Source organism: Equus przewalskii, chromosome 3 (genome assembly GCF_037783145.1).
Source record: "Equus przewalskii isolate Varuska chromosome 3, EquPr2, whole genome shotgun sequence".
In the NCBI taxonomy this organism is placed as follows: domain Eukaryota; kingdom Metazoa; phylum Chordata; class Mammalia; order Perissodactyla; family Equidae; genus Equus; species Equus przewalskii.
The window spans coordinates 118,493,599-118,512,851 of record NC_091833.1 but is presented as its reverse complement, the minus strand read 5'-3'; the positions used below and the strand labels follow the sequence as shown (position 1 = coordinate 118,512,851).

Below are 19,253 nucleotides of genomic sequence, written 5' to 3'. Positions count from 1 at the left end.
CACGGTTGTCCCCAAGGCCGCTGCATGACCCATGCCCACTCCCCAGGGCCGAGGTGTCAGACTGGGCAGGGTCTGCCCCAACCCAGAGGACCCCATGGGGGGCTGAGTGGTGAGGTAGATGCCAAGGACCCGCCCCCAGGCCCCCGAGGCTGGCCTGCACCGCGGGCCAGTCCCCAGCTGCCCACCCACAGCTCTGGGGCCTCCTGAGAGGGCCCTGGGGTCGCCTGCCTGCCCCCAATCCAGAGGGGAAGGGCTGTCACCGACACCAGGCCCCCCTCGGTGGGTGAGAAGGCTAAAGCAGCTCCCCCCCAGGCACTTCCCGGGGCTGGGGACACACCCGAGGCTGCCACGTGGACCCCACACGGGCTGCAGGCCGCAGCTGGGGTGCAGAAGCACTGGGGCCGCCCCCAGTCTCCACTTCCCTGGACGGAAAGCAGGCTACAGCCAGTGGAAGGACGTCGGGGCCAGAGACAGGCCGGCCAGGCGGGGCACGTCTTCCTGGACCCCTAAGTGGAAAGCGGGGCACAGAGTGGGCGCCTGGGTGAGAGGTGGGGCACACACAAGGAGGATTTGCAGAACTGGGGGGCAGGAAGTCGGGGAGAGGCAGCGGAAGCGAGCCTGAATGTCCAGTCAGGTGCCATCACAGACGGAGGAGGGGATCACCGCCCCCCCCCCCCCCGCAGCGGTGCAGCCTGGACGTGAGCTGGGGGCGTCAGGAGAGGCGGGTGGAGCAGGAAAGGGGCAGAGTTTGGGGAGGGGCGGGGAGCCTCCCCAGGAGGGAGGAAGAGCTTGGAGGTGAGCAAAGGGGACAGAGGCTCTGGCAGGACCCAGAGGCCACTGTTGGGGCTGGATTTTGTCCAAGGACTAAACAGCAGCCACCGGGAGCCACTGAACAGTGAGGGGGGGAGTGACCTCACGTGCAGAGACCCCTGCCACACCAGCTGGGGGCACCCTGGGACACGCAGCGCCAGCCCCTCATCCCCACCTCCCCAGGGCCTGACTCAGAGCGGGTGTGTGGGGGCAGCAGGCCCCCTGCTGGGTGGGGGCGCAGAACGAGCCCACCCGGGCCCCCCCTGTGTCCTCAGCTCAGGAAACGCCCCCTCTGCCAGGAGAACAGGTGGGGACTCTGCAGTGGCAGGGGAGGGGCTGCCTCCAGGGGGCAGGGCTGAGCTGGGGGCAGGGGCAGGGGGCCCAGGATGCCAATCACCCCCCCGTCCGAGGACCTGCTGCCCCTGGTTCCCAAGGCTCTTCAGGTCCCTCCTGCACCTGTAGCCAGGTGGTGCCTCTGGGGGGGCGGTGACACTTGCAGGAGCTGGCGTGACCCCGAGGCTCCCTTGCATTTCAGGTGGCCCCACAGGCTCCTGTCCACACACAGCCCACACTCGGCCAAAGTCTACCATAGCCCTGGGGGTCAAGCAGCACTGGCTCCATCCAGACATGGGGGGCGGGCCACTCGCTCACATGTCACTGAGGACAAACGCAGCTCCGCATTCCAGCACACGGCTGCTCGCAGGGTCCCCCCAGCACCTCATGCCCATCTTCCTCTTTAAATTAACCCTGGGCAGCTTCCCAAAACCCCACTGTCTGGGTGACACCCAGACGGTCCTGGCCACCAGCATCTTGTTAGACTCCCCTACAGCTGAGAGCCACCAGCTGGACCAGTGGACAATTCTAGAACAAAGCAGGAGGCTCTCTGGCATCTGCCTGCTGAACCGGCTGCCCCTCCACACAGACACCCATCGACGGCCTGTCTCCTCAGGAGTCCAGTCGGTGAGGGAACGAGACTGACCAGCACCTCGGGAAGTGTCAGGCCTCAGACTGCAGCCTAGACATCAAGGGAAAAAGAATCCTTTAACCTGAAAACACACTCGCATGGCCACTTCAGACTCTGAAAGTCGAAGTGTCGGACCAGGGCTGCTGGCACGAGGTCAGGCTGTGAGGGGTAGCCTGCTGGAGGAGGGGACCACCCAGCGGCGGACGGCTGCTCTGGCCCAGCCACTTCCCACCTTTGCCCACCTTGATCTACAGCAGAAACCAGTTTTGAAAGTGGTTTCCATAAATGACAGCGACCTACACAAATTTTGTCAGGAAAAACAATTAAGAAAATTTCTCCAAAGATTATTAATGTTTTCTTTCGCTGTCACAAACTCCCTCTTCTGCCCCAAAGTTCCTCAGGTCAACGTCTCCTGTGGGAATCCCTGTGATTTTATTAAATTAGGAATAAAACCACCATGGCCGAGTGGTTAAGTCCACGCGCTCCGCTTCAGCAGCCCAGGGTTTCACCTGCTCAGATCCTGGGCTGGACCCAGCACCGCTCATCAGTCCATGCTGATGCGGCGTCCCACATGGCAGAACCAGAAGGACTTACAATTAGAATACACAGCTATGTATTGGGGGGCTTTCGGGAGAAGAAGGGAAAAAAAGATTGGTAACAGATGTTGGCTCAGGTGCCAATGTTTTAAAAAAGAAAAACATAGGACATCCCATGCTGTGTCCTCAGACTCTATTTAAACCCGGAAATGAAAATCAAGAAGCAGAAGTCACACGTGCAGAGCAAATGCCTTTTACTGAAGTCACAGACCAGGCGCTGCCAGGAGCGCCCTCCAGAGCCGCCGTCCTCACAGCCCAGCCGGGAGCTCCAGGCCCCATGCACCGTCCTTGGCAGAGGGAGCAGCGACCGCCTGCCGCAGCCCCATGGCTCGGCCCTGCTCCAAACAGCAGGCATAAACCTGGAGGCGGCGGGCTGGTGGGTCAGCGCACAGGATGACAAAGTCCCCCAGGGGCCCGGACCGCCAGCGCCCGAGGTTTCCAAGCAGCCAGGCGCCCTGCCCGGCAGGTGTTTTACAAAAGGGACGCAAACCCAGCCTGGGATCTGTATATAGATTCCAGTTCATAGAACGCCTTTCTGAAAGCTCATTTCAAAACAGAGAAGCTTGCTCCAGAACTATCAAAGCCGCAAACGTGAAATTCTTCCTGAGGAAAGATTGAATCAAAATTACATCTGATGGCTGGCCCCGCGGCCGAGTGGTTAAGTTCGCGCACTCCGCTGCAGGTGGCCCAGTGTTTCGTTGGTTTGAATCCTGGGCGCGGACATGGCACTGCTCATCAAACTACGCTGAGGCAGCATCCCACATGCCACAACTAGAAGGACCCACAACAAAGAATATACAACTATGTACCGGGGGGCTTTGGGGAGAAAAAGGAAAAAATAAAATCTTTTAAAAAAAAAAATTACATCTGATGTTCAAAGCAACACATAACCAGTTTCCGTGGGAACAGGGCGCGCAGACCAGAGGCCACAGCCTGCCCTTGGCTCCTCCCACCATGATAGTCAGTTCTTCTCGATCGGCTCCAGGTCCAGCTCGCTGCAGCCCAGAGGGAAGACGCCCTCCTCCCTGGCAATGTCCCGGTCACTGGGGTCCTTGCCTCTCTCGCCCTTGCCCTTAGCAGCCGCCCACTTCCACAGGGCCCATGGGCTGGAGCCGAGCGTGACGATGCGTGTGAGGCTGTGTGGGTCATATGGGGAAGACATGGTCATCTTCACTCGGGTGTCATCCTCATCCTCATCTTCATAATCAAGGGAGCTAAGGCTTTTTGAATTTTTTAAAGTCTGCAACAGAGAAGATACCGACTTGAGGCAGGTCCAGGGTTACATGGGAGGTGGGGTACGCCAACCCTGAGAGGGATCCCCAAGTTCACAGAGCATGCTTGTCCCCTGGGCATCAGCCACACGCCCTCCCTCGGGGGCTATCTCCTCAGAGCCCTGCACACCCACCCCCCTGCCACCAGGTGGCCAACAAGGCCTGCGGCTGTCCACGGCACTGCCCGGCAGATGCCCAGGGGGACTCATGTCCTGGCCCCACTCAGACCCAACACACCAGGGTCGCAGGTGTCTGACACGTGACCCAGCCCCAGGATGCCTGAGAGCTTGAGTGTGGAGCTGTGTCCACAAGCCCGACCCACACTCGGGACAGGACTGGCCGGGAGGACCTCAGGTCCACTTCCAACAGCAGCCCCCACCCAGGGTCCCGCCGGGCAGACGACCCCACGGCTGCCTCCACAGCCCTCAGGTGAACCCCATCAGACCCCTGCGGCTCACGCCAGGCGAGTCCCCCACATCCCCGTCCTCCCCTGTGCTGGGGCCCCCCCTCACCCAGCTCCCCACCTTCCTGTCTGCACAGCCTTCCTCTTCCAATGGTTCTTCTCCTTCAATATAAACACGCAGAAGTCTTTCCTCTCTTAAAATACCCAAGACAGACACTCCACACACAGCCTCCTCCGAGCTGCCACCCCCCTCGGTGCCAGGTGGGCATCTCCCAGCCAGGCCGAGCCCTCCGCTGCCCACACACACACCACGCCAGAGCCTGTGCCGCTGGGAGTGGCCTCGAGTGGCCGGCTCAGGCACTCCCCTGCTGAGACCTGGCGCTCTAGATGGGCCACCGCTGCCTCTCTCCATCCCCCACGGCCAGTTCTTCCCCATGCCATCACAGACGGGGGCTCCCCGTCTGTGGGACCCAGCACCACAGTGCAGACGTGCAGACGCAGTCAGCGCCAGCCCCGCCTCCTCCCTGGCAGCTCCGCCCTGGCGCCATCCTCACGTCTCCTGGAAGGAGACGCCTGTCCCAAGGAGGCGTTGACACCCCAGTGCTCCCTGAAAACAACCAGAGCTGCTCCTGATTCCGCTTCAAGAACACACCTGTTCCGTGACACCCACAGCCTGTCCTCCGCTCGTGGCCAAGTGGTCCTGTAGGCGCAGCCCACTGGCAAGGTCCCACACAGCCGCCCCTTCAACGGCCGCCGGGTCTGCTTCAGGGACGTGGGCAAAGACCGATGGCACTTCACGGTGCGCCAAGCAGAGCCCTCCTCTCCCCAGGCCTGCGCTCGCCTCCCCCGCCCCTCAGGTCTCAGCCCACAGCCCGCACGGGGGGCGGGGACTGCACACTGGGACACCATGAGCTTCCTCACCATCGAGCAGGTGCTGTGAGGGTCACAGGAGACCCGAGCGCGCAGGGTCAGCAGCACTCCACAAACGGTTGACACGCACACAGCACGCGGTGCCAGTGCGGCATGGGGGCTCCCCCGACCTCCCTCCCTCCGACACCCGGAGAGCAGGTCACTGCCCCGGGCCAGGGTCTTCAGGGACCCAGCGCCAGCAACTCCACACAAACTCCAGAACCGCCAGGAGCCCACCCGCACCCCTCCTCAGCCTCGCTTCCTCCACAAACCCCTGGGCGCCCAGACCTGGCAAGCACCCATCAGGGCCGCCATCGCAGGCCACGCTCTTTCCTGACCACCGTCGGGGGCAGACCAGGTGATGGGGTCTCCTTGGTCTCCTCCCATGGAGTCAGGGCCGCCGTGAAGCCAGTACTCCCGCTGACCCGGCCCAGAGGGCGGCCACAGCCCTGCCACCCCAGCTGTTCCGCAGTCACCACCAGCTGAGGGACCCGGGTGCGAGGCCGCAGGCCCAAGGGAGGAGGCCAGGCCCCGCTCTGGGAAAAGACAGGAGCAAAGGCCCTGGGGTGGCACTGGGGGGGCTGAGGGAGAGTGGCAGGGGGCACGTCAGAGAGGACAGCAGGGCTGAGCCCATGGGCCCTGCAGGAAGTGACTGAGGCCCAGCCCGTGTGCAGGATGGACTCCAGGTGAGGACAGAGCATCGAAGGCCAGGTGTGGGGCCCACACTTCCTACTTCCATCTGTTCATGAGAGAACCTGGTAAAGCCCTGCAGTCCGGCAGTCGGGAGAGCCGCTCGACACGGTAGCACTGCCAACAGCTGCTGAGGGCCGCCACGCAACCGCAGAGACCACGGCTGGGGAGGCAGGACCTGGGACTCGACTTGGGTCTGTCCAACCCCGAAAGTCACACAACAGACACAGTTCACGGTGACCACTGACAAACAAGCCAAGGCTGTCAGGAGCACCACTGCCAGCGAGCTTCTCACACTTGCGCACACCACACTCGCACACACACGTTGACACAGTCCCTCACACTCACACACACTCATACACTCACATGCACACATTCACACTGTTGCACACACTCACGCTCGGGGCCTGCTCCCGCTCAGACTGCAGGGCGCACGTGCGGGGGACACGCGCTGGAGGGAGGGTGAGCCAGCAGACCCACTGGCTCCAGGGCGTGGATGTCCCCCGCCGCACACCACTGGCCCAGTGTGCACCACCGGAGCTGCGCAAATGTCACATGCGCCGCCTGCCCGATCCTGTTCTTTCTCCAGGGGCCGCAGGATCCCACGGGCGGGCATCCTATCTCTGTACTGCCAGGTGCCTCTCCAGAAAGGGTGAGGCAGCCCCAGGCCCATCGCCGCAGGGAGGGAGCGGCCTGGCTGGGCGGGCCCGCAGACCAGCAGAGGGAGGATGGCCACGTGACCTTCCACCTTCCGCGTAAGACACGCTGTACATGGACTTTTGCTCCGAAAGCCCGTCTCCTGTTTAAGGTGAGCTGCCCACACCCCTCCCGCCCGGAGCACGGCTCAGCCCTGCTCGCAGTCCGTGGCCAGGGCAGTCCAGGAAGACCTGCCCGGCTTTTAAACACTTACCGTTGGTCTCAAAAGGGATCAAATGGCCCCAGCTTCTCAGTTTCTGGGCAGAATACTGCAAGTGACAAGAAAGAGAGGTCTCAGGGCCTAGGACTCACGCGAGGATGAGGAGATGGCGCTGGGTCAACAAATGCTCCTGCGTTTATCCCACAACGAGTTCTGTTTCCCAGCTGTCTTTCTCGGTGATCAGAAAGAAAAGCATTGACCCCCATAATACACTTTTTCTTAATCAAGATTCTTAAAAGCCTAACAATATTCAATTGCAAGAAGGAAACAAAAAGCCGTGAGTGTGTCCACTTCTGCTCCTTTTCTATGACCCCCCGACGCAGCCACTCCCCCGGAGCCCTTCTCACCCTCGGCAGCTTCCACACGGACCCGCCCCGAAGCCAGGCTCCCCGAGGGCGCCCTGGTCCAGGAGCAGCCGCGGGGACTTCCTCCACAGGGCAGGACAGCCGCAGGGCACGGCAGCAAGGGGCCTGCAGGAAGGCGCTGCCCTCCAGCTGGAGCCACAGAAGGTTTTCTCTTGGCTCGCGCTGCCCCTCAAAGGCCAAGGGACTCCTTGGCGAGCCGCAGTCGGCTCCGACTCATTGTGTCTATCTGTCTGTCTGCTTTCACACGCTCTCCCGGCCCAGGCTCAGGGGCGTGGCGCACTGGGGGTCTGAGCCCACCAGAACCAGGGGCTGCACACAGGCGGGGCGTGTCCTGCCAGGGTCGTGCAGCCGTCACCATCAGGCTGGGCACCCAGGCGAGCCCCCTGACACTGGGAGGACACAGGACCCTCTCACGGGGCCCAGGCATGAGATTTGGGCGCAGCGGCTGCTTGACTCTCTCTGCCTCTCAGTTCTGGAGCTTTCCTGACCACACCACAGAACCTCTCAGTTACGCCTGCTTCCTAAGGGTTGCTGTACATGATTTCCAACCTCAGGAGTTAAAAAAGGAAACCCTTTGTTGCTTCTCATAAAGGGAATAAGTTAAAAGTTGGGTTTGTGACCCAGAAGAAAGATGCCCATCAACGGTCTGACTGTGCAAAGACGGACAGCTTCCCGGGGCCATGAGTCCTGCGTCCCCAGGAAGACGGGAGCCCAGCGCAGGTGTGAGAACTGGGTGACCATCAGGTTCTCCAAGCCTGAGACCCGGGTCAGATGGAACAGATGAGACAGCAGCTCTGTAACAACCAGAAAACCCACGGCAAATGCACGAGCCATCTGTCACATGCTTCACGTGGCCGTGGGGATCACTGCCGCAGCTCTGGACACTCCCCTTGTTGCTGCAGATCCCCAGCCATGGGCAGCCGCCCCCAGGCCCGGTCAGCGCCACTTCCCCTCACCCCTCGCAGCACAGGGGCCCAGGTTCTCTTCAAGCACAGCCCATCCCATCCTCCTGGGCACCGTCCCCAGCGGGCGGCAGGAAGCCTGGATGGCACTCTGCCACATGCCAGGCGGGCACCCAGCCAGAAAGGGCTCGCCCTCCAGCACCAATGGCTCCACCCGGGCCCAGGTCCAGCTGAGTGTGAGTGCAGGTGGGGCGGCTGAGGAACGCTGGCTCCATGGACGGAGCCCGTGCCAGGAGCCCGGATGAGGAGACGGCCTCTGAGCACCCATGGGGCGCACCACAGCGGGCTGAGGCCACAGGCTCCCGCGAGGCAGGCCTGGCCCCACCACACTCGCGGGGACTCGGTCTCATCGCCTCCTCCACCACAGAACCGGGCAACAACCCTTGCAAGGCATGGCTGAGCAGTGGGGCTGGGGCTGGGCAAGCCCTGTGAGCATCCTGTGCCCAGGGCCAGCCCCGCCTAGATCAGGAGTGACAGTGGGACGCTCATGCAGGGTTGCTGCTGGGTTTCATGAGAATGCAGGAAACCCACAAGATCAATGATGGAGAAAGGACGGTCGTTTCCAGAAACAGCACTGGGTCAACCGCACATCCATGCAAAGGGAAAAGGAAAATCCAGTCTCCAGCCCACCTCGTCCCACACACAAAACTCAGCTTTGAAGAGTGCGGTCTTCGTGCTAAAGGCAAAACAGTGATTCTTCTAGAAGAAAACACAGGAGAATCTCTGCAAGACTCAGGCTAGCAAAGATTTCTTTCTTTCTTTTTTTGGAGAGGAAGATTCGGCCTGAGCTAACATCTGTGACAATCTTCCTCAACTTTGTATGCGGGTTGCAGCCGCAGCATGCCTGTCGAGAGGTATAGGTCCGCACCCAGGATCCGAACCTATGAACCCAGGCTAGCAAAGCAGAGTGGGACGAACTTAACAACTAGGCCATGGGGCTGGCCCCTAAAGATTTCTTAAATGGGACAAAAAAGCACTGAGTTACACTGATACGTTTGTCGACATTGAAATTTAGAATTTCTGTCACTGTAAGACACCATTAAGAGAGTGACAAGGCAAACCACAGGAGAAGAAAAAATATTTGCAAAACACATATCCAAGAAAACATTCATAGCTGGAATATATAAAGAGTTCCTACAAATCAATAAGAAAAAGCCATACCACTCAAAAGAAAAATGAGCAAAAGACTTGAAGTCATTCATCAAAAGGACATAGAAATGGCCAATTAGTAGAGCAAAAGATGTCAATCTCATTGGTCACCAGGGAAATGAGGTCAGAGCCGCAAGGAGCCACCACCACACCCAACCAAATAGCCAGGAAAAGGTGCAGGCCAGGGGAGCCACCAGTGGACACCTGTGGGCATCCATTCCACTCAAGAGAAGTGGGAACAGATGGCCACAAAAGACCTACACACAAACGTGCTCAGCAGCAGCATCCTTTTTTTTTGGTGAGGAAGATTGTCCCTGAGCCAACATTCAGCAGCATCTCTCTTAACAGCTGAAAACGGGAAAGAACCCAAGTGTCCATCAACAGGAAAACAAATACCATCCAACAGAGTAAGGAACAGACTACGGACACACCACTAACACTGAAAGATCCCAGAGTGCTCCCGCTGAGTGAAAGAAACCAGACTCCAAAGGTGCTCCCTGCACAACTGTGCATCTATCACTCCTGGACGGGCAAACGTGGGGCCACAGGGGACACCCTGGGACGAGGAGACGTTCACGGCCTGCTTTCAGTGGCAGCGACAAGGTCACCAGTGAACACAACTGGCGAAACTCGACCGACTGAACGTCACACCAATCTGCACATTTCACGGACGTGAAGCGTCCTCTCTAGAAAGCAGTTTCTACACTAAGGGTCTTTAAAAGCCAAGCTCTCCACCACCCCACGCCAGCACCTGCACTGCTGGACACGCAGGAGGACACACAGCGTGCTGATGGCCTATGCCACGTCCACTGGGGCCAGCGGCAGGCTGGGCCTCTGACCCTTCCCAGTGGCGCTCCTCCTCACTGCTCACCTGGCCCCCACCACGCCCGGCACCCCAGCCCCCTCTCCACCCAGTGGGTCCTCGCCCCGGGAGGTCTTCCCCAGGGACCACCCGGCTCACCACCCACCATGTCAGTTCCACTGAGGTCCAGCCTGGCCGCCCTGTGTCAACTCTCAACGCCCGCGCCCCGCTCGATTCTTCCCCTGGCGCACCACAGCAACTGCCCGAGACCCCGCGCACCGCCTGCCTCCCCGCGGAGACCTGCGCTCCCTCCCGGGCATCTGGAACAGCTCCACCACGGAGCACACGCCCACATTCACTGAATGACCTCGTCAAGCACAATCGGATCTTGACGCCCTTTCCTGGCCATCTGTCCCTACTCTCTGGGGCAGCCCTGAACCCGAGCGTGGTGTGACACAGGGCCCGCCTGCCCTGCCCGCTGGTGCTCCTTCCCTATGGCCCCCAAGGGCCTTCACCTGCCCAGCTACGGAAAGACCTTCCCCCCCACTACAGCTCCCACCCTCTCTGCTGCGCCCGCAGCTGGATGAGGCCCCAGCCCACGCCCCTTCCTCAGCCATCACGCCTGTGGTCCCAGGGCCGGCCGGGCCTGTCCTCCCACGAGAACACCAGCCCCTCGAGGCGGGCAGCATGTGTCTCCTCGTCCCTGGCAGCACCTCACCCGGCCTAGACTCGCAGAGCAAAGGAACGAACAAATCAGAGAACCTGCAGCCCAGGTGAGAGCTCCAGCATCAGCCCGTCGGGTCCCACGGAAGTCGTGGTGGGGTCTTTACCAGAACCGCAATGACACCTCCGTGGCGAACGGGACACCCTCACACAGGGGCACTCAGCAACAGAGAGGAGCAGCCACTGAACCCCGCAGCTGCCTGGACGCGTCTCTAGGGCATCGTGCTGAGGGAAGAGCCCGTCCCAAAAGGGTACATCCTGCACGACTCCATTCACAGATCATCCCTGAAGCGGCAAAATCACGGAGACGGAGAAGAGCTTGGCGGGAGGAGAGGGGGCGTGGCTATGGAGGGGTGACGGAGGGGAGGGGTGACCATCACCCCAACATCCAGGTTATCGGCACCACCGGAGACGTGCCTCTCCCTCTGCGCTGACAGCCAGCAGCCACAGGCGGCTACTGAAATTTAAACTTAAATTATATAAAATACAAAGCGAGTTCCCCCATGGCACTGGCCACGTCTCACGCTCAACAAGCCCGTGTGGGGAGCAGCTGCCACGCTTGGACAGTGGGGACCCTCCGTCTCCACAGAAAGGTCCCGGGACGGCGCTGCTCCAGCTCCCGCGTCCAAACCGCGGCTGGGCCAGCACTTCATGCGGACTCGGTGCGCTCACTGTGGAAATACCAGGAGATTCAGGACACGGCCGCGGTCCTCACGGCACTCACTGTCCTAGTGGGGCGGGGGCGGGGCAGTGGGAACCGGACCCAGCCTCATGTGCGTCCAGGTCCTTCCTGCCACAGCTGGACTCGCCCACGTCCCCCAGGGGCCACGCAGGCAAGGCCGGAAGAGCTGCCCCAGCCCCGGCAGCCAGGAGGCTCCGTAAGAGAGCAGGCGCCTTTGGGAGAAGCAAGAGGGCATCCGAGGCCAGAGGAAGGAACATGAAATGACGGAGCCAGCCACACCGAATGGGGCGAGGTGGGAGGACATCCACAAGAAGGTGCGGGGCCAAGCACTGCCGGGCACGGAGCGCTCACCACGTCTGCACTGACAGAGCGATGGCGCACGGTGGACACGGACCCCGAGACAAGCGTCTGCTCCCTGTCTGACGGGCCTGCCTCCGCCTCCAGCCCTTGGGACTGAGGTTGGTGGCCCCGCCAGGCTCCCAGCTCCCAGCACTTGCTGGGTCCTCCTGACCCAATGACCTCCTCACTCGACACTCAGTTCATGGCAGGGCTTGGGGAGGGCTGGACGAATGACCCAGCCCAGCACATGGCTAGAGTGACAGAGGTACCAATGATTTCTAATTTTATCTACATTTAATTATCTTACATTTTAGTTTGAATACAGAGACGCGATTCAGTTTTTGGCAAACTTTTTGGTAATTTGAGTATATGAATCTACTTTTTCAACTATAAATTTCATGAAATCTAAATTCAGATCAAATATTTCTGTAAGGAAAATTTGGCACCCAGATTGAGATTTGCTCAAAGTGTAAAAGACACGCTAGGTTTCAAAGACTTAGTTTTTAAAAATGTAAATTTTGACAAGGGCGCCAAAGGCTATTCAGTGTGGAAGGAACAGTCTTGTCAACAGATGGCACTGTGACACTGGACATCCACATGCAAAGAATGAAGCTGGACCCCTGCCTCACACCACACACAAAAATTAACTCAAAATGGATCAAAGACCTAAGTTTAAGAGCTAACACTCTTAGAAGAAAACATAGATGTCAATCTTCATGACCTTAGATTCGGCCAAGGATTCTTAGATAGGACACCAAAAGCACAGGCAACAAAAGAAAAAAGAGATCAATTGGCCTTCACCAAAATAAAAAGTTTCGTGCTTCAAAGGGCACCATCAAGAAAGTGAAAAGACAACCCACCAAGTGCAAAAAGTTTTCTGCAAATCGTATATCTGATTAGGGACTAGTATCCAGAATATATAAAGAATTATTACAACTCAACAATAAAAAGACAAGTAATCCAATTTTAAAATGGGCAAAGGACCTCAGCAGGAGTTTCTCCAAAGAAGATACACAAATGGCCAATGAGCACATGAAAAGACACTCAACATCATTATCCGTCAGAGAAATGCAAATAAAAGCCTCACTGAGATACCACCTCACCCCTACGAGGATGGCTTTACTAAAAAAGACCGACAGTGACAAGCGTTAACGAGGATGTGCAGAATCAGAACCTTCGCACATGCTGGCGGGAATGTCGAGTGGTGCAGCCGCTGTGGGAGACGGTCTGGCGGCTCCTCAGAAGGTCAAACATAGAGTGACCACGTGACCCAGCCACTCCGCTCCTAGGTATGTGCCCAAGAGGAATGAAGACACTTGTCCACAAACACTCGTGCCAAATGTTTACAGCAGCATTATTCACAACAGCTGACAAGTGGAAACAACCCAAATGTCAGTCAACAGACAAATGGATGACAAAACAGTCTGCTCAGCGTGAGTCTGATCGAGCCCCTGGCACCGTCCCGTAGAACTTTGTGCAATGATGGACACTGTCCACTGTAGTAGCCACTAGCCTCACAAAGACGCCGAGCACCTGAAATGTGTCTAGTGCAATGAAAAACAGCAGAGTTAATTGTTTAATTTTAATTAACTTTAATCTCAATTGAAAAAGCCACATGTGACTAGAGTACATATAGGACAGCACAGCTCTGCTCCAATTAGCAAGTTGCCCAATATGCCAGGGCCAGGGGATGCGTGAAAAGATGTCTTTCAGAGATACACGTGGAAATATCCACAAAGGCGAAGTGCCTAGAATTTGCTGCAAAACTATCACCAGAGGGCTGTGGGGGAAGGTACGGACGGAACCAGGGGCGGGGGCTGACCGTGCCCGCTCGCAAGGCCAGGCGTGGGGACGCGCAGGTTTCCAACTCTCTACTCTTGTTTACCTCTAGATTTTGCCATAAAAATACTGTAAGTCACCTTTGAAAACTTCAATTTCTATTCTAATGCGACAAATTGGCTTTCTAAACTACTGCTCTGTTTCAGTGAATGTTAAAAGTAGCTTGTGATGGGCCGGCCCGGTGGCGCAGCGGTTAAGTTTGCGTGTTTCGCTTCGGCAGCCCGGGGTTCACCAGTTCGGATCCCAGGTGCAGACATGGCACCACGTGGCACGCTATGCTGTGGTAGGCGTTCCACATATAAAGTAGAGGAAGATGGGCATGTATGTTAGCTCAGGGCCAGTCTTCCTCAGAAAAAAAGAGGAGGATTGGCAGATGTTAGCTCAGGGCTTAGCTTCCTCAAAAAAAAAAAAAGCAAAGACAGTAACTCTGGCATTTTCTCTACTACATATTTCCAGAGCAACGAGAACTGTTCTCCTTTCTGTGGCCCCCAAATCCAGAGTAAGCCAAGAAAACCTAAGGCTCCATCGACACTGCCACCCTAGCAGGGTGGCCCTCGAGGGGCATCACAGAGGGCACCAGAGGAGAGAGCTCCAGAACCAGGTTCTAAGTCGACGGGGCAGCGAGGGGAGTGAGGGAATCGTGTGTTAAGCCTCGGGAGGGGACCAGGACTGCCACAGCCCACAGCACAAAGGGGACTCCAGAGGGGGACAATGGTGCCAGACCTGGGAAACAACTGAGGAGAGAAACTGAAATGAACAGTTCTCATTGCTCTGGAAATACATAGTGGAGAAAATGCCAGAGTTACTGTCTAGTTGTCGGAAAGGATTTCTGTCTTGAGTTCCTGCGCGAACCAGCCCATTTGAAGGAAAGCCCCTGTTTCTAAAAAATTTCAATTTCAGTTTCAATTTCGGGATATATTCAAGAACTTCAAAACCAAGACAAACCTTCCCCACCTTCCGCCATCAGAGCGAGAGGCTGCACCCCTCCTTCCCAGACCTGCTCTGATCAGGGACACGCTCGAGACAGTGAGGGGACAGCTGACTTGTTTGAAGAAGCGGAATCTACATGCTCGAGTTAAAGTTCTTAATTATTGTGAAACTGAAGCACAGTCTTGAAATCAAACTAAACCATCTTCAAAAGTGCTCCATGCTGAGATCACCATGAACTCAACTAAGTAACAGGTCAAGCTCGAGTTAAGATATACATATTTTAAAGTTATGGAAGCTTAGAGTCAAAGTAGAGGTACCCCACCATAAAATCTAAAAGTCAAGCCAGGGCGGCCTGATGATGCAGCCGTTAAGTGCATAGTTCCGATCCAGTGGCCCGGGGTTCGCTGGTTCGGATCCTGGGTGTGGTCATGGCACCGCTGGGCAAAGCCATGCTGTGGTAGGTGTCCCACATATAAAGTAGAGGAAGATGGGCACGGATGTTAGCTCAGGGCCAGTCTTCCTCAGCAAAAAGAGGAGGATTGGCAGCAGATGTTAGCACAGGGCTAATGTTCCTCAAAAAAATAAAAATAAAAATAAAAGCTCAAGCCAGTTTAACAGACTGTGTAATGTTTCAGATCTGCGACTGCACTAAGAAATAAAATAGAACAGACTATATCCACCTAAGGCGCCTCTCGGCTCACAGGAAGTCTTAGAGACTCACCCTCCGGTCAAGGCAGAGAAAGAAGCTTCCGCATCCACCTCGGAGGCACTGGCGCCGTCCGGGTCCGCCTCTGGGGCGCCCTCAATGCGCAGTTTATCGCGGCAATCTTCCTGCTTCTCTCCGCTACAAAATGACAAGCGCCTGAGCCCAGGTCTCAGCACCGCGACACCTCGCAACGGCGACACGGAGAGTCGCTGCAACAAGCGGCAGCGCGGCCGTCACCCCCCGAGGGTGCGTGGGGTGCGCGGGGACGTGGCTGCACGGGAGTACTGGGGTGCGCGGGGGTCCCAGGGTGCACGTGGCATACTGAGGTGCATGGGGGCCCGGAGTGCACCTGGGTCCCGGGCTGCAGGTGGGGTCCCGTGGTGCAGGTGGGGTCCCGGGCTGCAGGTGGGGTACTGTGGTGCACGTGGGGTCCCCGGGCTGCAGATGGGGTCCCGTGGTGCAGGTGGGGTCCCGGGCTGCAGGTGGGGTACTGTGGTGCACGTGGGGTCCCCGGGCTGCAGGTGGGTTCTGGGGTGCGGGGGTGCTGGGACACACGAGGTACGGACGGCGCTCGGGGATCCCGGGATGCAGGAGTCTCCTGGGGTCGGGGCTGGTCCCGGGGCTCGTGCGCACGGCGCAAGTCCCAACCCGGGTCGCGAGCCCGGGGGTTCCCGCGCCTCAGCGCCCCGCCCGCCGCGCTCTCCGGCCCAGCGGCGAAAACGCTGGGCACCGACGCTGGGGAAAAAGCGTCGGGCCGCGCGGGCGGGCAAGCGCACTGACCGAAGCCGCCCCGGCGGGCCAGGCGCACGCGCGCACCCAGCCGGAGCCCCATGGGCCGACGCCGGGAAGGTGCCTGAGCGCGGCCGGCGCCCCGCCCCCCTCCGGCCCCCTCCGGCCCCCTCCGGCCCCCTCCGGCCCCCTCCGGCCCCCTCCGGCCCCCTCCCGCCGCCGCCGCGCGCACGGGGCGGGGCCTGCTCTGCGGAGTGGGCGGGCCTATACTGATAAGTGGGCGGGGCCCCGCGCCGGCGGGGGGATTAGAGGCCGGCGCCGGCGGGTGGGCGGAGCCTCCAGGCGCGTACGCCGTGCTGGCCACGCCCCCTGCAGGAGCCCCGCCCCCGCGCGCGCCTGCCTGCTCCCCACGCGACGTCGGGCTCCGGGCGGCAAAGGCCGGCGGCCGCGAACCCAGCCGGCTGGAGGGTGGCCTCTGCCGGGGGCTGGCGGCCCAGCCGTTCGGGGTCCCCACCCCCGGGCCGTCCCCCGCCGAGTCCGGCTGGAGCCCTGCCTGTGACCCGCCTGTGACCCTGAGCCGGTGGCTGGCCCCGTCTCCCTCCGGACCGGCCGCGTGTGTCCGCAGTGGGGACCCGCGGTGACCGGGCCCGGGCTCTGCAGCAGGTGGGCGGCGGCGGGGGCAGGACGTCCCCTGCAGCCCTCCCTCCGCGGCCTGGGCAGCCCTGGCTGGACGGGCGCCGGGCCGGGAGCGCGCGGGCTAGGCGTGTCCCTCCGGGGCCGTCTGCTGGTCACCTGGCTCGTGCGGCTGGTTCCCGGCCCGATGGTCCCGCCGGGCGGAAGGGCCGGGGGCGGTCCTCGCCCCGGGAAGGGCCTTCGGACTGCGGGATCCGACCTCCGTCATTTGAGTCCCCGAGCTTTACATGGGGTGGTGAGAAGGGGTCAAAGCCACCTGCCCCCTGGGTCCTGTTGGCTCACCCTGAGCCTGGGCGCAGGCAGGGGCTGCACGCTGGCAGGGGCCTGCAGTGGTCCTGCGGCTGGACAAACGCGGGATGGCCTGGTGGTGCAGCGTGAGGCACGAGGGGGCTGGGTGGGAGCTATTTCAGGTAGAAAACGGAGTGGCAGCAGGAAGAGACCCAAAGTGGGTGAGGCCTGAGCTCCCAGGTGTCCCTGCAGTGAGTGCCAGGGTCGCATCGGGATGCAGCTCCTGGGTGCCAGGCAGAGGCCTCCATGTGGATTCTGGGCCGGTGAGGCAGGTCCTGTAAAGGCTTGGAGCCGAGCCCCCTGTAGCCAGGACTGGTGGGAAGAGGTGCCCTGCCCTCTGAAGAGCAGAGCCACAGCCTGGCTGGTGCAGGGAGTGCAGCCAGCAACAGGTGGGGCTGTGGGAGAGGCACAGGGGGTTGGGGGCGGGGCACGTTCCAGGGCGCAGGGCCCCACAGGCCTCTGCACTGCCATCTTTAATCCCCGCCCAGTGTCCAGGGTGCTGGCTGGGTTACCCAGGACGAGAGCAAGACACACCTGGGGGCACCTGTGCAGGGCAGGGGGAGCTGGGTTGTCTTTCCTGGCCCATCTGGACCCCTGACAACCAGCTCAAGTCAACAAGGTCACCTTTGTGTCTGTCAAAAGCCTTGCAGCTGATTAAGTTAAATCCACCTGCCCCTCAGCCCTTATTTGGATAATAGTAATTATTATTGCCATGTGTGGGAGGGTCAGATCAGGGCCACGTTTTGTGTGGAACATGCTGGAACACGAGCTCAGCCCGCTGTGGTGTTGTGTCCTGAGAGCTGGGCCCTCATTGGCTGGGCGCCCAGTCACAGCGCTGTTCATCAGACCCCTGCTGGGACCAGCCTGCGGGAAGGCATTGGAATCACGCCCATCTTGTAGATGAGGAAGCTGGAGCTCAGGGCCGAGGGGCTTGTCCCTCCAGGCAGAACGCGCACTTGTCAGCGCTGTGCTGGCCTCTGTCCTCCCTGTGCCAGGACCTCTCAAGGCCCTGAGGACATATGCTCCCTGCCCCCTGTGGGTGGAGACAAGCACCCCCTAACCCCACCCGAGGGGCCAGGAACCAGAAGAGGCGTGTGGCAGGCACCTTCCAGGAGGAGGGACTGGAGCTGTCTTCATTGGTCTCAAGGACAGCAGGGCTGTCACTGGGAGAGACAGCGCCAGGTGGACAGGGCAGCACACGCGGGTGGGATGCCCACCGTATGCTGTGTCCTCATCAGGGGCCCTGAGGCCTGGGACCTGCAGCCAGCTGGAGACAGACACAGACATGGAAGATGTGTGCTGTAGTGGGCACACAGACGTGGAGCGGACCCCTGAATGAAAGGCCGGGCGGGTGGCAGGCTGGTCTAGTCTGGGTTGGCAAGGCGCCTGGAGGAGGCGATGCCCATGTTGGGGTTTAAAGCCAGGTGGAGGTGAGAGGAAGAACGGGAGAGGGCGCCCCAGGCAGCAGGCACAGCGTGGGCAAAGGCCTGGAGGGGGCCCTGCGAGGGGAGTCTCCCGGAGGCTCCTCTCCACAACGCCTGCAGGGCCTTGCACACCCGCCACCCAGAGCCCCGCAAGGCTCCAGCCCCTGCCTCCTCTCCAGACCCTGGGACCCCTCCCACAAACAGGCCAGCTCCCTCCCCCACCTTAGGGGCCTGGGGTGCCCGTCCCACATGCCCTGGCTCCCCCCTCCCTGCCCCTGGGACCCCCAGCTCCTGGTGGCCACTGGCAGAAGGATCTGATTGACCTCCCACTTCATGTCTCTGCTCCTCTCGGCCCCCAGCGTGGAGGAAAGGGCCCTAACGGGGAGGGCAGTTTCTGACACCCCTTTGTGCCAAGCCCGGACAGCTGTTTCGGGCAGGCCCCCACGCCCACCCTGGGCCACCTGGTGTCCCGGCTGCAGCGCCCGGCCTCAGCCACCCATGCCTGATGGGGGAGGCTAGGAGGCCCCCTGCCGGCTGGCACAGGAGGTCACTGGACGCAAAGTGGCTCTTTCTGGCCCTAGGACCCTCCTGTGGGAGGACCTTCAGTCTCTGGGGTCGCCCCCTGGCTGACCCTCCAGGCCCAGGGCTGGGCTGTGGCCAACCACTCCAGGAGGCACAGCGGGAACGGTGCCTGGGCTGGGAGACCTGCAAGGGACACAAAAATGTTGTCATTTCCTTTAAAATCAGAAGAAAAAAATGAAACTTTAGATCAAAGAAAGTGTTAATATATATTAGCCTATTTGTCTTTATACCAGTGCAACTGTAAAGTGTCATTTTTAATTTTTTTTTTTTTTTTTGGAGGAAAGACCCTTGAAGGATGCGGCCCTGCAGGACTGGACCAGAGACGGGGCTGGGCCTGGGGGTCCTGGCTTCCCAAGACAGCCAGGGGGAAGCTGCGTGCTTCTCCTGACACGCTTCTGCCGTGTTTTGTGGCCGCGGCTGTCACCCAGCCTGGGCTCAAGGGGGTGGAGATTATAGAAATTAAACTGTGCTTGTAACAGCA

At 59.8% G+C, this 19,253-nt stretch overlaps 2 long non-coding RNA genes across 2 annotated transcripts; one reads left to right on the top strand and one right to left on the bottom strand.

Moving 5' to 3' along the window:
• Positions 1–2,547: 2,547 nt before the first annotated feature.
• Positions 2,548–5,392, bottom strand: LOC103557000 (uncharacterized). The gene is made up of 2 exons (XR_011538388.1): positions 4,166–5,392; positions 2,548–3,610 (listed from the first exon to the last, which is right to left on the bottom strand). It is a non-coding gene; the product is annotated as an uncharacterized lncRNA (long non-coding RNA).
• A 9,698-nt stretch (positions 5,393–15,090) lies between these two features.
• On the top strand, positions 15,091–19,253 carry LOC139082414 (uncharacterized). The gene is made up of 2 exons (XR_011538387.1): positions 15,091–15,302; positions 19,052–19,253. It is a non-coding gene; the product is annotated as an uncharacterized lncRNA (long non-coding RNA).